This window comes from Carettochelys insculpta, chromosome 1 (genome assembly GCF_033958435.1).
Source record: "Carettochelys insculpta isolate YL-2023 chromosome 1, ASM3395843v1, whole genome shotgun sequence".
NCBI classification, from domain to species: domain Eukaryota; kingdom Metazoa; phylum Chordata; order Testudines; family Carettochelyidae; genus Carettochelys; species Carettochelys insculpta.
This window is the reverse complement of record NC_134137.1, coordinates 279,642,326-279,654,032: the sequence shown is the minus strand read 5'-3', so window position 1 is coordinate 279,654,032 and position 11,707 is coordinate 279,642,326.

Genomic DNA, 11,707 nt, shown 5'->3' with positions numbered 1-11,707 from the left:
GAAAGGCCATGGCTCCAGGCAACGGCTGCCCACAGCTGCATCCTGCCTGGCACGTCTCTCGGCAGTGCCCAGCGGCAGTTTCCAGGAGCCCCGCTCCCAGGCGCTCTTCAATTTCTGTTCCCCTCACAGCCCTGTCTCTGCACCTGGTTCAGCCCCCCGAAAGCAGGTAAAGAGCTGTGTTATAGAGTAATTAAAGAAGGGAAAATACCTTGTTAGGTTGTGTTATGATAACTAATGTTAACTATTGAAGTAATTGTGTTCGTTTTAATGGGATTTGGTGTTGTTTTGGCATAAATGGGTGTAAATTTTGGGGCTCAGGAACACATGACATTTTTTCACATTGAAGTTAATGGTAATTACATTTTCGACTTACGAGAATTCGCCATTTTTCAGGAACGAATTACCCTTGTAAGGCGAGGGAAGACTGTATTTTGAAATAGGCTCTATTCCCAGTCCACATGGGCCCTATTTTGAAATAGCTATTTCAAAATAAGTGCTGTGCCTTGTGAAATGAGGGTTACCTATTTTGAAATAGGGCAAACGCTATTTTGAATTTAAAACAAAAAAGCAGTCAAGTAGCACTTTAAAGACTAACAAAATAATTTATTAGGTGAGCTTTTGTGGGACAGACCCGTGAAAGCTCACCTAATAAATAATTTTGTTAGTCTTTAAAGTGCTACTTAACTGCTTTTTTGTTTTGATAGTATATAGACTAGCACGGTTTTCCCTCTGTTACTATTTTGAATGTAGTGTAAAATAGCAGTTGCTTAGTGTAGACAATAGCATAGTTATTTTGTAATAACTGTGCTGAGTAGACCTCTTCTCAGCGACCAAACGTGTGTAATGCCAACAGACCTGGGTTTACCAGCACCAGGGATAGAATTCCTAAGCATAGGAGCTAAAGCACTGCACTCTACCACATGAGTGGAAGACCACTGGGCTCTCAGCCAAAGCTGCAGAGCAGAGACTTCACTCACCCTAGTATGAGGTCTCGCTACCACTGGGTACTACATGTGGATAAATATAATCCCCACACCTTCAGCCTGCTCCTCCTGGGGGGAGCCACACCGCAATCACAGTAAAGCTGCCATGCAAAGGGCCCACAAAAAAAACTCACTCTGGACTGACCACCCATGGCCACTGTGCCTGCAAAGTATCACAAGTGATTGAGTTCCAGGGCACCGCTCCATGCTGCAACTCTGCTGACTGCCCTGAGCAGGGAACCCATGTCTGCAATGGGAAAAATCTGCCACAAAGCAGCTCCTCCAGCACAGCTTCTAGTACAGTTGCTGTTGGTAAGGGGCAAACACTGAAGACAAATGAGAGGCACTTCACGTTGCTGTATTTCTTGGCTTCTCATAGCCCTTCGGGCTCTGACCTACAGGATGTGCCTGGTCTCTGTGGCACTTGTCTTCAGACCACTCAGCTCTTAGCTGTTGTGCCAGTGCTTCTCTTTTGATTTTTGCCTTCCAGGTCCCTGTGGAGGTGCCAGCGACACTCACCTAAGCATTCCCTATCTCCCAAGGCATGCTGTGAGGTGCCTGTGTACTGCCATGGTGGGGCGCTATGAGAACATGGGTACAACCTGGAAAGGCAGCACGTGCCGGGCATGAGCAAAAACACAGGCCTCTGTGGCACGGATTAAAGGCTGCACCGCTGGGGAGCCGTGAATGCCAAATGTTAACTGCTGTGAGTACAGATTGTCAGCACAGAGCTGTAGGGAGGTGCTTTGTCTCTTGCGCTGCTGAAAATAAATGGTTTCTGTTCAACCACATTAATGTCATTAACGTGCTTATGAGCCACCTCCCCCTGCTCTGGCACTGGGGCTGTGGACCAAACATTCATAATAAAACACATTCTGAAACCAGCCTTCTCTCTCTCAAGCTGCTGGCAAACACAAAGAAAAAGGGAGACATTGCATGGGACAAAAGGAGCAGAAGAAAGGCTGTAAGCAGAAGGAAACTGGTTATAATGATAAAGTTCTCTGGAGGAAGAAAGGAAGTGTGATTAAACATTCAGCAGGACCTTGCAAGAACTCCTCTGGCTTTATTTCCATTGCATTTCCCTGAAGCAGCAGGTACTTCCTTGAAATCATTTTCAACACACAATAAACCTCTGAGTTAATCTTAATGTATTAGGCCTTGGAGGGAGCCTTTAGTTACCACATAACAAATGGGCTGCGTTCATCTGCATAAGCCACTCCGGCCATAAATGTACAAGGGTCTAGCATCCTGGGGCCAGTGTGCAATGGGATCCCCAGGGTACAACATGGAACTGTGGAACTCCTGTGCCCCCTTAACTCTTCAGCCTCTTTAACTAGGGTGACCATTTGGCCCATATTAGTCAGGAGGGTGCTGCATTTGGGATACCAAAAAGGCATCCTGACTTATTTTGAAAGGGACAGATTGTCCCATACTTGGGCCGTCCCCCCACCCACTGAACTTTTCCTCCAGGAGCTGGGCAGGGTTCACTTCCCCAAGCCTCAGGGAAGTCGGGGGGCATGGGTGGCTGCTGCATCCCTGCTGCTTCTCTGGGGCTTTGGAAGGGCCGGTTGCTGCTGCTTCTTCCCAGCTCTCCGGGGCTTGGTGGAACCGGGAGGAGACGCCCCTCCCCCCATATCTCCCTGTCCCGTATTTGGTCACCCTACCTTTAACACAAGAGGGTTAGTCATTCAGTAACTTAGAGGCAGTGTGTATTAAGGTTCTTATGAATTTTAATAACATAATTCCCAAGCGTTGCTATGTGTGGTTGTGTTAACCAATGCTCCTTTTAACCTTTTCCATCCAGGAGCAGAATAATTTTTTTGTGCACCGAGGCATGTGCATATGTCCACACCACTGGAGATCCACTGGGCAGCACTGAATTCCTCTCGAGCGGCCGCACAAGTGCCCAGCTTACAGGGAACACTAGTAAAGATTTGTGTCTCTGTTAGCGCTCTGTTGACTAGCCTAGTGAGCTCATTAGCTAACAGAGCTATGTTTTCTTTGCATGGCTAGAAAGCTCCTTTTCGTACCTTTGCATTACTGGTGACACGTCTGCTTTTCTAACTCACGACAGGACCAAGCACTGTCTATATCATCTCTGTTAGATGTTTATCTAACCTGTTCTTAAATATCTCCAGTGCTGAGCTACGTCTACGCTGCCCCTCCCTTTCGGAAGAGTCATGCAAATGTGGCCAATCAAAAATGCAAATGAGGTGCAGATTTAAATATCTCGCATGGGATCTCGCTTCCAAAAGAGCTGTTTTCGAACGCCAAAGCAGCCATGTAGATGGGGTTCATTAGACAGGAAACCTTGCTTTTGAAAGCACCCTTCTTCCTAATGTTTTTCGGGAAGAAGGGTGCTTTCGAAAGCGGGGTTTTCTTTCGAATGAACCCCATCTACCCGGCTGTTTTGGCTTCTGAAAACAGCTCTTTCAGAAGCGAAATCCCACAAAGGTATGCAAATGAGGCGTGAGATAGTTACATCTGCGCCTCATTTGCATTTTCGATCGGCTGCCTTTGCACGACCTTTCTGAAAGGGAGGGGCAGTGTACGTGTAGCTCTGGTGATTCTACAATCACTCCCTGCGCAATTTATTCCAGTGTTTAACCACCCTGACATTTAGGAAGTTTTCCCTAATGTCCAACCTGAACCTCCCTTGCTGCAATTTAAGCCCATTGCTTCTTGTCCTATCCTCAGACTCAGGAGAATAATTTTCTCCCTCCTCCTTGTAACACCCTTTTAGGTACTGGAAAGCTGTTATCATGTACTCTCTCAGCCTTCTCTTTTCCAAACTAAACAAACCCAGTTCTTTTAATCTTCTCATGTAGGTCATATTTTCTAGACCTTTAATCACTTTAGTTGCTCTTCTCTGGACCCTCTCCAGTTTCTCTGCATCTTTCCTGAAACGTGATGTCCAGAACTGGACACAATACTCCAGCTGAGGCCTAATCAGTGCAGAGTAGAGTGGAAGAATGATCTCTCGTCTCTTGCTCACAAAACTCCTGTTAATACATCCCAGAATCAGATTTGCTTCTTTTTACACCAGCGTCACACTGTTGACTCATACTCAGCTTTTGGTCTACTATGACCCCTAGATCTTTTAGAATTTAAACTCAGCTTAATCGCAGAAATCTGTGCACCTGTATCCTTCCCACACTAGGTATTACCTGCCATTAATTTTGACAACTTTTGTAGAATCCAGTCCCACAAATCCAACAGAATAAGTTGCAGACTTCTCAGAGGTTTCTCTGCTGAGGACAGCAGCATTAAAATGGTCCACTTGTTGCCTGGTTCCACTGGGCACACAACATTTATTCCCCAGATTATCTCTGGAATTACACTGATAGCACCTATATAATAATATACAGGTTGCACCTTCCAAAGCCAGAATTCTCTGGTCTGTTACCGGATTAGAGAGCCCCAGCTGGGAGACTACTAGAAGAAGGGCCAGCGGCTGGGAGCCCTGCCAGGCAGGAGCCCAGTGATGGAGGGGCAAGTGACCCTGGGCGGGGGATGCTGAGGACTTGTGTCCCTGGGGCCAGCAGCTCAGCCAGGGCTTGTGCCAGCAGGCCAGCTGGGGCTGGAACTGGCCTCTCCAGATCCAGTGTCTGGGGCTGTGGCCATGCAGGATTGGGGCCAGTGGCATCAGACCAGCAGGGCTAGGGGCCAAGCGCAGGTAAGGGGGCTGCTAGGACTGGAGGTTGGGTGGCCTGAGGTAGGAGACCTCCCTTCGTCCAGCAAGTTCCCTCATTTGGACCTGTCAGGTCCCAAGGGTGCCGGACAAGGGGAGGCACAACATATAATTATAATTTAATTGATTGATATATTTTTACAGGTACACTAATCTGAAGCACCCTTACCTGGTATTCCATTGACTATACTTAGAGCTTCGCCAATTAATTGTGCAATCAGGGTGGGGACTTCCGTGTACTGCATACAGCCCTGCAAAAGTAGGAAAATATCCTGTGTTAAAGCCTGTTTCCTTGTGTGCAGGACATAACCAGTCCCAGCTGTGGACTCTTGGAGGGATGGGAACAGGCTAGTGTGATTTCTGGTTTTGCTAGCAAGTGCAGTTATTGCTTTTGTGCTGTCTCTCTCTCCGGCTCGCTTTTCTCAGCCTCTTTGGCTTTCAGCACTAGGGCCCACAGAGATGCTGCCTCCTCTCCAGCAGCCTCTTTCTCTTTCTCCTTTATCTCCAGCTCTTTCATTCTTAACCAACACTCCTCATCTCTCTTTTCTCACTGTCTGTGATAGACAGCTCTGTAAATTTGCAACGACTTCACTCTTGCTTATCTTTACACCTTTGTGTCCATATTTTTTTCTCCAAAATAAGCAAAGTGAAAAAAAAATCAAACTTGTAACCTTCTTTCTGACTGTTCTCAGCCACCACATTAAAAAGACCACTTAAGGTTGCTACATCAGTGCATGAAGAGCAAATCTTGCTCAGTACAGCTCTCTGTGCCACTGGGATGAGACCCCAGGGTTTCCATGGGGAATTGTGGGAGTGTTGCATCCCCTTAAAACTCCAGCTTGGGCTGTGTCTCAGTGATTTGCTAGTGAGCATCAGTAAACCTCTCCAAGCGCTGTTATCACTCTGCCACCAGCAGTCACAGGCACAGCCAGCTACGTCGCATGAAAGCTCTCCAAGCCCCTCGTGAACTATACTCAGGGAAACAACAGCAAGTCTCCCAAGCCTTGCACCCCAGAAGTACTCCATCTTGCAAGGGTCATTCTTCAGCTCTGCTGCACTTAACAGTGAAACATTCCTAGGTGATAGAGCAAAGAATAGCCTGCCTGGGTGCGGGGGAGAGGAGGAGCAGAGAGACGAGTGAACTAACTTTTCAATCAGTGTAGCTGGTGGCAGGCAGGGCTTTGGCGGGGGAGAGCCTCAGAGAAACAGCAAAGCCAGAGGTGCATAAATAAAGTGTCCTCACACTCTTGGGTAGAGGGCAGGCAGGAGTCAGTGTCCTGCAGCAGCCCCCACCACGCAAAAGATGCTCCTGCTCTCTTACACTGCTCAGGGCCTTCTGAACAGTGCATGCTTACTAAATAGGTTGTGATTTTGTCAAAGGGGAATGGATGGGCACTAGCCTTTGTAACTTGAGCAGCTGTCCCCAAAACTTCAGACAAACTCACTGGTCAAGATAAAACATTAAAATAAATTTATTTAATGCAAAAAGATAGAAATGTAGGTGACAAGTCTCAGAGAGGCAGCCAGATTAGTCTGTATCTGCAGAACCAAGGAGGCACCCTGAGGCACCTTAAAGATGAACGGATTTAGTTGGACATAAACTTTGTGGGCAAAGACCCACTTCATCAGATGCATCAGAGTGGAAATTACAGAGCCAGGTCCAAATATGGTAGCACATGAAAGGAAGGGCATTCCCCTATCAAATAAATGGCTGGCATACAGGTCAGAAATAGTTATCTTTAAGAACAAAGCTGACACATGGGGGATGCGCTGGGGGGATCAGATGCACCGTCCAGCCTCGTCCTGCCCCACAGCACTCACTGTCAGCACTGCACCATTCCAATGAGTCCAGGGGGCTCCCCCCTGAGCAGCACAAGTTTCCCAGTTCTTGCTGTTCCTAGGCTGCACTGCTCCGGGGGCACACATGGGAAGTAATGGGTGGAGTCGGAGCAGGGATGAGTGGGGAGGGGCATGTGTGAGGAAGGGGTGGGGCATGGGCTGGGCAAAGCAGAGTCAGAAGAGAGAGGGAAAGGGGTGGGGAATGGGCAGAGCGGGGGCAGGGATGGGGCATGTGGCTGGTGCCCCCCACCCCCCTTAAAATTCCCACACCAGTCACCACTGCTTCATAAATGCAAAAGTGAACAGGCCTTCTAACCCCTAAACTTTTAGAGAAAGCAAGAGGTAACTCCAACAGCTTTTCTCGCCTTGCTGGGTGTTGCAGGCGGCTTACAATTCTTAATGCACAACTGGAGTTTCCTTCTCAGCCTGGGAGCAGCTTCCTCAGTTCAAATCTTTGTCTTCTTAGTGTTCCTGGAGCCTTCCACGTAGGTGGGGAGGCGAGAGGTGGTTTCACAGCGCCATGGGCTATCCCTTGTTTTATACTCTTAATCCAAGGCCCTGGAAGGTATTGGCCCAGCCCAGGTGAGACTTGATGAGTCACAGATTTGAGCAGTTCTCGTTGTGTAGGGCTCACACGACTGTCTGCTACTGAACTGTAGATATCTTGTTTAAAAGCGCCCTGTTGGTCAAAGGTCATTTAACACTTGCCTGGGTGTGCTGTCACTGGAGAAGCAGCAGTGGGCAAACCCCAGACTTACAACATATTTCAATAGCAACAACTGGCACACCCAGCACTCACCGAAGGAACAAGGGCATCATAATCTGCTTTCAGGACTATAAAGGAACTAATTTAGCAGCAAAGTGGGTGGCCGAGTGCTGCCTGATAAGGCTCCTTTGGTGCAGCTTTGATGACGAGCTGGCCTCTTAGTGCAAGAAGCTGCCAGGGCCCTCTCTTGAAAATGTGATCCTTGTACAGGACTCAATAGTTTTGGTGTTGCTACTGCTGTAAGTGGGGACCTTTGGGGTCAGGTTCAGGGTGGGACGTTCCAATCGGCATTCTAGCCATGCTGTCTACCGCTGCAGGGAATCCTCAGGGGCTTGGTTAAAACGGTTATTAGATCAAAAGCAAAGACCGAGATGGAGCAGCAAAAGGCGGCCGAGTGTGATGCGGGATCTGGCCCTTCAACTGAAAGTCTGTCTTTTACAGAGATAGGTGAGGGCCATCAACTCCATTTTCCCGTAGGCAACTGTGATTTCACAATGCCCTGTCAAGACTGGTTAACGCTGCATTAACTTTATGGTCATCTCCTACAGACACCGCTTTAGCATCAGCTTTTCAGAGAAGTTCTCCAGGCACCCCACCTGGCCATATGTCACTTGGTCAAGGATGCAGAAGAAGGCAGTGCCACAGCCAGGCCTGGGTTCCAGATCTCATGCCCCGCGACATTGCAGAGTTGTAGCAGAGGGCAGCATTGGCTGGCAGAAACTCTTTTACTGGGGCTGATGTATGGGAAGGAAAGGCACCAGCTTGACTCTCCAAGCCCCAGCTGAGTTTGCAAGACTGGCTGTTAGGAAAATCTTTTTATTGGTAAAGGGAAGACCTTGCCTACAGACCTCCCTGAGGTGACAAGCAGCGCTTCCCCTACCCCCATTTTAACAGAGACACTTTTCAGACTAGAACCACAATTTAAAGGAAAATATGCTTGAGAGGAGGTTGTAGTTTTAAGAAATGTAAATGTCTGAAGGGCAGGAAATTCAAAGTAAAGGTTACACTTTAAAAAAACCCGTTCTTTGGAAGATACCAAGACTAATCTGAGGGGTGTCGAGAGACCTCGTTATTGCTTTTGAATGGGAGGAAGACTGAGGAGTTGCTGGAGCCACACTTCCAGCTTCTCCCTCAGAATGCATGGTGATTGTCCTGCATGAATGACACGTCTGCCGTAAGAACCCCACTGTAGGTAATATTGTTAATAAGCCATATTCGACATCTGCCAAAACAACTCAGGGCTCCAGTACTCAGCGAGTGTAACCGAAAAAACAAACTTAGAGTTTCTAAGCCAAACTTTTTTTACAATACGATGAGCTGACAACCATCCAGAACAGACTTATTCCATAAAAGTGATTGGCGTCGGATCATCTACACCCTCATTCTTAGAAAATTACTTCTCTGAATTGCCTCTTTCATTCCAGAGAAATTCTACACGGACGTGTAACTGCGTATGGGTCATTTCAATGGGTTGATGAAGGGGGATAAAAATCAGGCTTTTAATGGACCGTGATGCTTCATTCTTGAGTAGGGAAATGCCACATTCCCATTGATACTTCCAGTCTGAACCAGTTAACAGTTATGAGAGCCTCAACTTTTGGGTTTCTAGGTTCAGCTATGAAACCTTGATGTTGCATTAACAAAGGATTTTCTGTTTAATCCCCATGGCTGAATATCTGTTTTAAAGTCAGAAAAGAAACCAAAGTATCTTCTTTGGGGCTCTAGGAGGATGGAAGTTTTGCTCAGCTTCACAAAAAAAATCCCCTAGCTTCTGCTGTGCAATTTTATAGGAAATGATGTAACTAGCAACCAAAAGTAATGGCCCGATCCTCAGCTAATTCAGGTCAATGAAACCATACCAACAATGGATTTTATTCAGTGATTGTACTAGGCAAGCACAAGAATGAGTTTCAATGTATTTTTTCGAGAAACATTCCAGCAACTAATTGTCACAAAGAACTAATGACGTCCGCTGTTGGATGTCTTATTGTTCTGCCATTTTGGAGTCAACTACAGTCAGCTAACAGCTTATGAGTTGTTTTGAAAGAGGAAAAAGAAAGGTTTTTTTGGCAGCCAACTGGCTTTAAATTGAAAATAAGAGAGTGCCTTGAGCTCAGACTTCTGACACTATTGATATTTGGGCTGAGAACAGAGCACACTCCCAGAGGGAATTGGGGAAGTCCACAGAATCATAGAATACTAGAATTGGAAGAGCATCAAGTCCAGTCCCTGCGCTCATGACAAGACCAAATACCATATACATCATCCCCCTCAGATGCCTGCCCTTAAATATCTTCAATGATGGAGATTCCACAACCTCCCTAAGCAATTTATCCCACTGGTCAAGCACTCTGTTAGGAAGCTTTTCCTAAAACCCTACTTAAACTTCCCTTTGCTGCAATTTAAGTCCATTGCTTTGAGTTCATCTCTTCCCATTGCTCTAATAAATGCTGCAGTGCAAGTCTAGCAAAAGGTTTTGCTACTACAAAAGCTTCTGTGACGGCCAGACACATAGGACCTGGCTCCTTTACCTTTATCCCTCCAGCATAGCACCTCAATCTGCAGGGAGTGCCCCCGCCATACCAAATCTGTGGAGCTAATCACAACATAGGTTGCTACGCGCAGCTTGTCTGCATTACAGAATTTTGCACTGTTGTAAACAACTGATCCAAAATGCCTAACCTGGGTAGGGTAGATTGCTTTGAAGGTGCATTACAGCAGGAACTAGGATGACCAGCTGTGGTTGGAAGTATTTTGGAGGTTTCATCACATCACATGATCTTTAATTAGGGATTAATTTTTAGTTCTGACTCCAGGGCAGTGCTGGAGGGCTGGCAACCCTCACCCAGACACTGCACCTCCCCCACTCCATCATTTAACTTCATTGGGGTGAACACAAGCTCTCAAAGTGGGGGAAGAGTTTCAGCAACTGGAGCACACGCATTTAAAACGTTTGATTATGATGAAGGAAGCTCCACCTTACCTTTTTCCTTCCTCAGCTTCCAGGGCTCTTCAGTCCCCAGAGTAAGCTTGTTTAATTTACTCTGGTGGCCACTTATTCTACACATACCCCTTGGCTAAACCCTCTCCACTAGGGTGTAGCTGGCCATATAGTCTGTCTGCCTGTGCCAGGCAAAGATTTCTTTATGTCAGGAATGATCAGTTTATACCCAGTTATGGCCCTTTGGTGATGCCAGATGATGTGGATCAGGGCTCTGAGCATGACCATGACCTTCAGAGCAGATTGTCTCTGTTGGAGACTGATGTGTCCTGTTCTCCACTGCCACATTTTGAGCATGATCCTGATGCCTCCCTGGTGTGTGGACTGCAATGCTTTGTGTGAAATGGTGCTTATGAGACCCCGTGACAGGATGCACCACTCCCTACTAGGATGTCTGGGGAATAGCTCACAAGGGCTACGTCTACACGTGCCCCAAACTTCGAAATGGCCATGCAAATGGCCATTTCAAAGTTTACTAATGAAGCGCTGAAATGCATATTCAGCGCTTCATTAGCATGCGGGCGGCAGCGGCGCTTCGAAATTGACGCAGATTGCCGGCGCGCGTCTCGTTCAGATGGGGCTCCTTTTCGAAAGGACCCTGCCTACTTCGAAGTCCCCTTATAAGGCATGCTAATGAAGTGCTGAATATGCATTTCAGCGCTTCATTAGTAAACTTCGAAATGGCCATTTGCGTGGCCATTTCGAAGTTTGGGGCACGTGTAGACATGGCCAAGATCAACCCCCGCCTCCCCACAGTTACATGCCATCCTCTGCCTCTCTGCAGCTCACATCTCACTCCATGAGCTGCTGATGCTGCTTCTTGAGGTCTCCATATGGGGTTTCCCTTTCCCAGGTATCCCTTCTCCCTGGCAGGCTTAGGCTGTCTTACCTCTCACTGTCCCCTAGTGCCTCCCTCAGTGTCTGGTCAGGGAAACTGGGCCCATCTTTTACTCCAGGTTCTGGTTCAGGCCTGAGCCCTTTCCTGAGCTTCTGTCTCCTCCTTCCTTGGCTGGGTGTGCCAACTTCAGCACCGCCTGCTCCCAGGGAGAAACTGCGTGCCTTGTCTCTACAGCCTCCAAACCTCCCTCCTCATTCCCTGGGAGTGAACGCAGCCTTTGCCAGCAGCCCTCTGCCGGTTGCCAGCCACTGATGCATTATATGGACCCCTCTTCTTTCTGCTGGGCTCCATTTCCCCTTTCAGGGCTCCCGTGGGGGGCACACCCCAGAAGCAATCCTTGTAAAACTAACCCTTCCGCTCCTCCAAACCATTGTTTCATTCCTGGAGCCTCTGTATGTGAGATCTGCTCTCTCTCACTGCCACCTTCTGTGCTGGGCCACCCATGGCAAAGAGCTGACTCTCTCCCAATGCCCTACTGCTCAGGTTGGGTGCCAGCGAGGGCCAATCCCACAAGATCCCTCCATTCTGA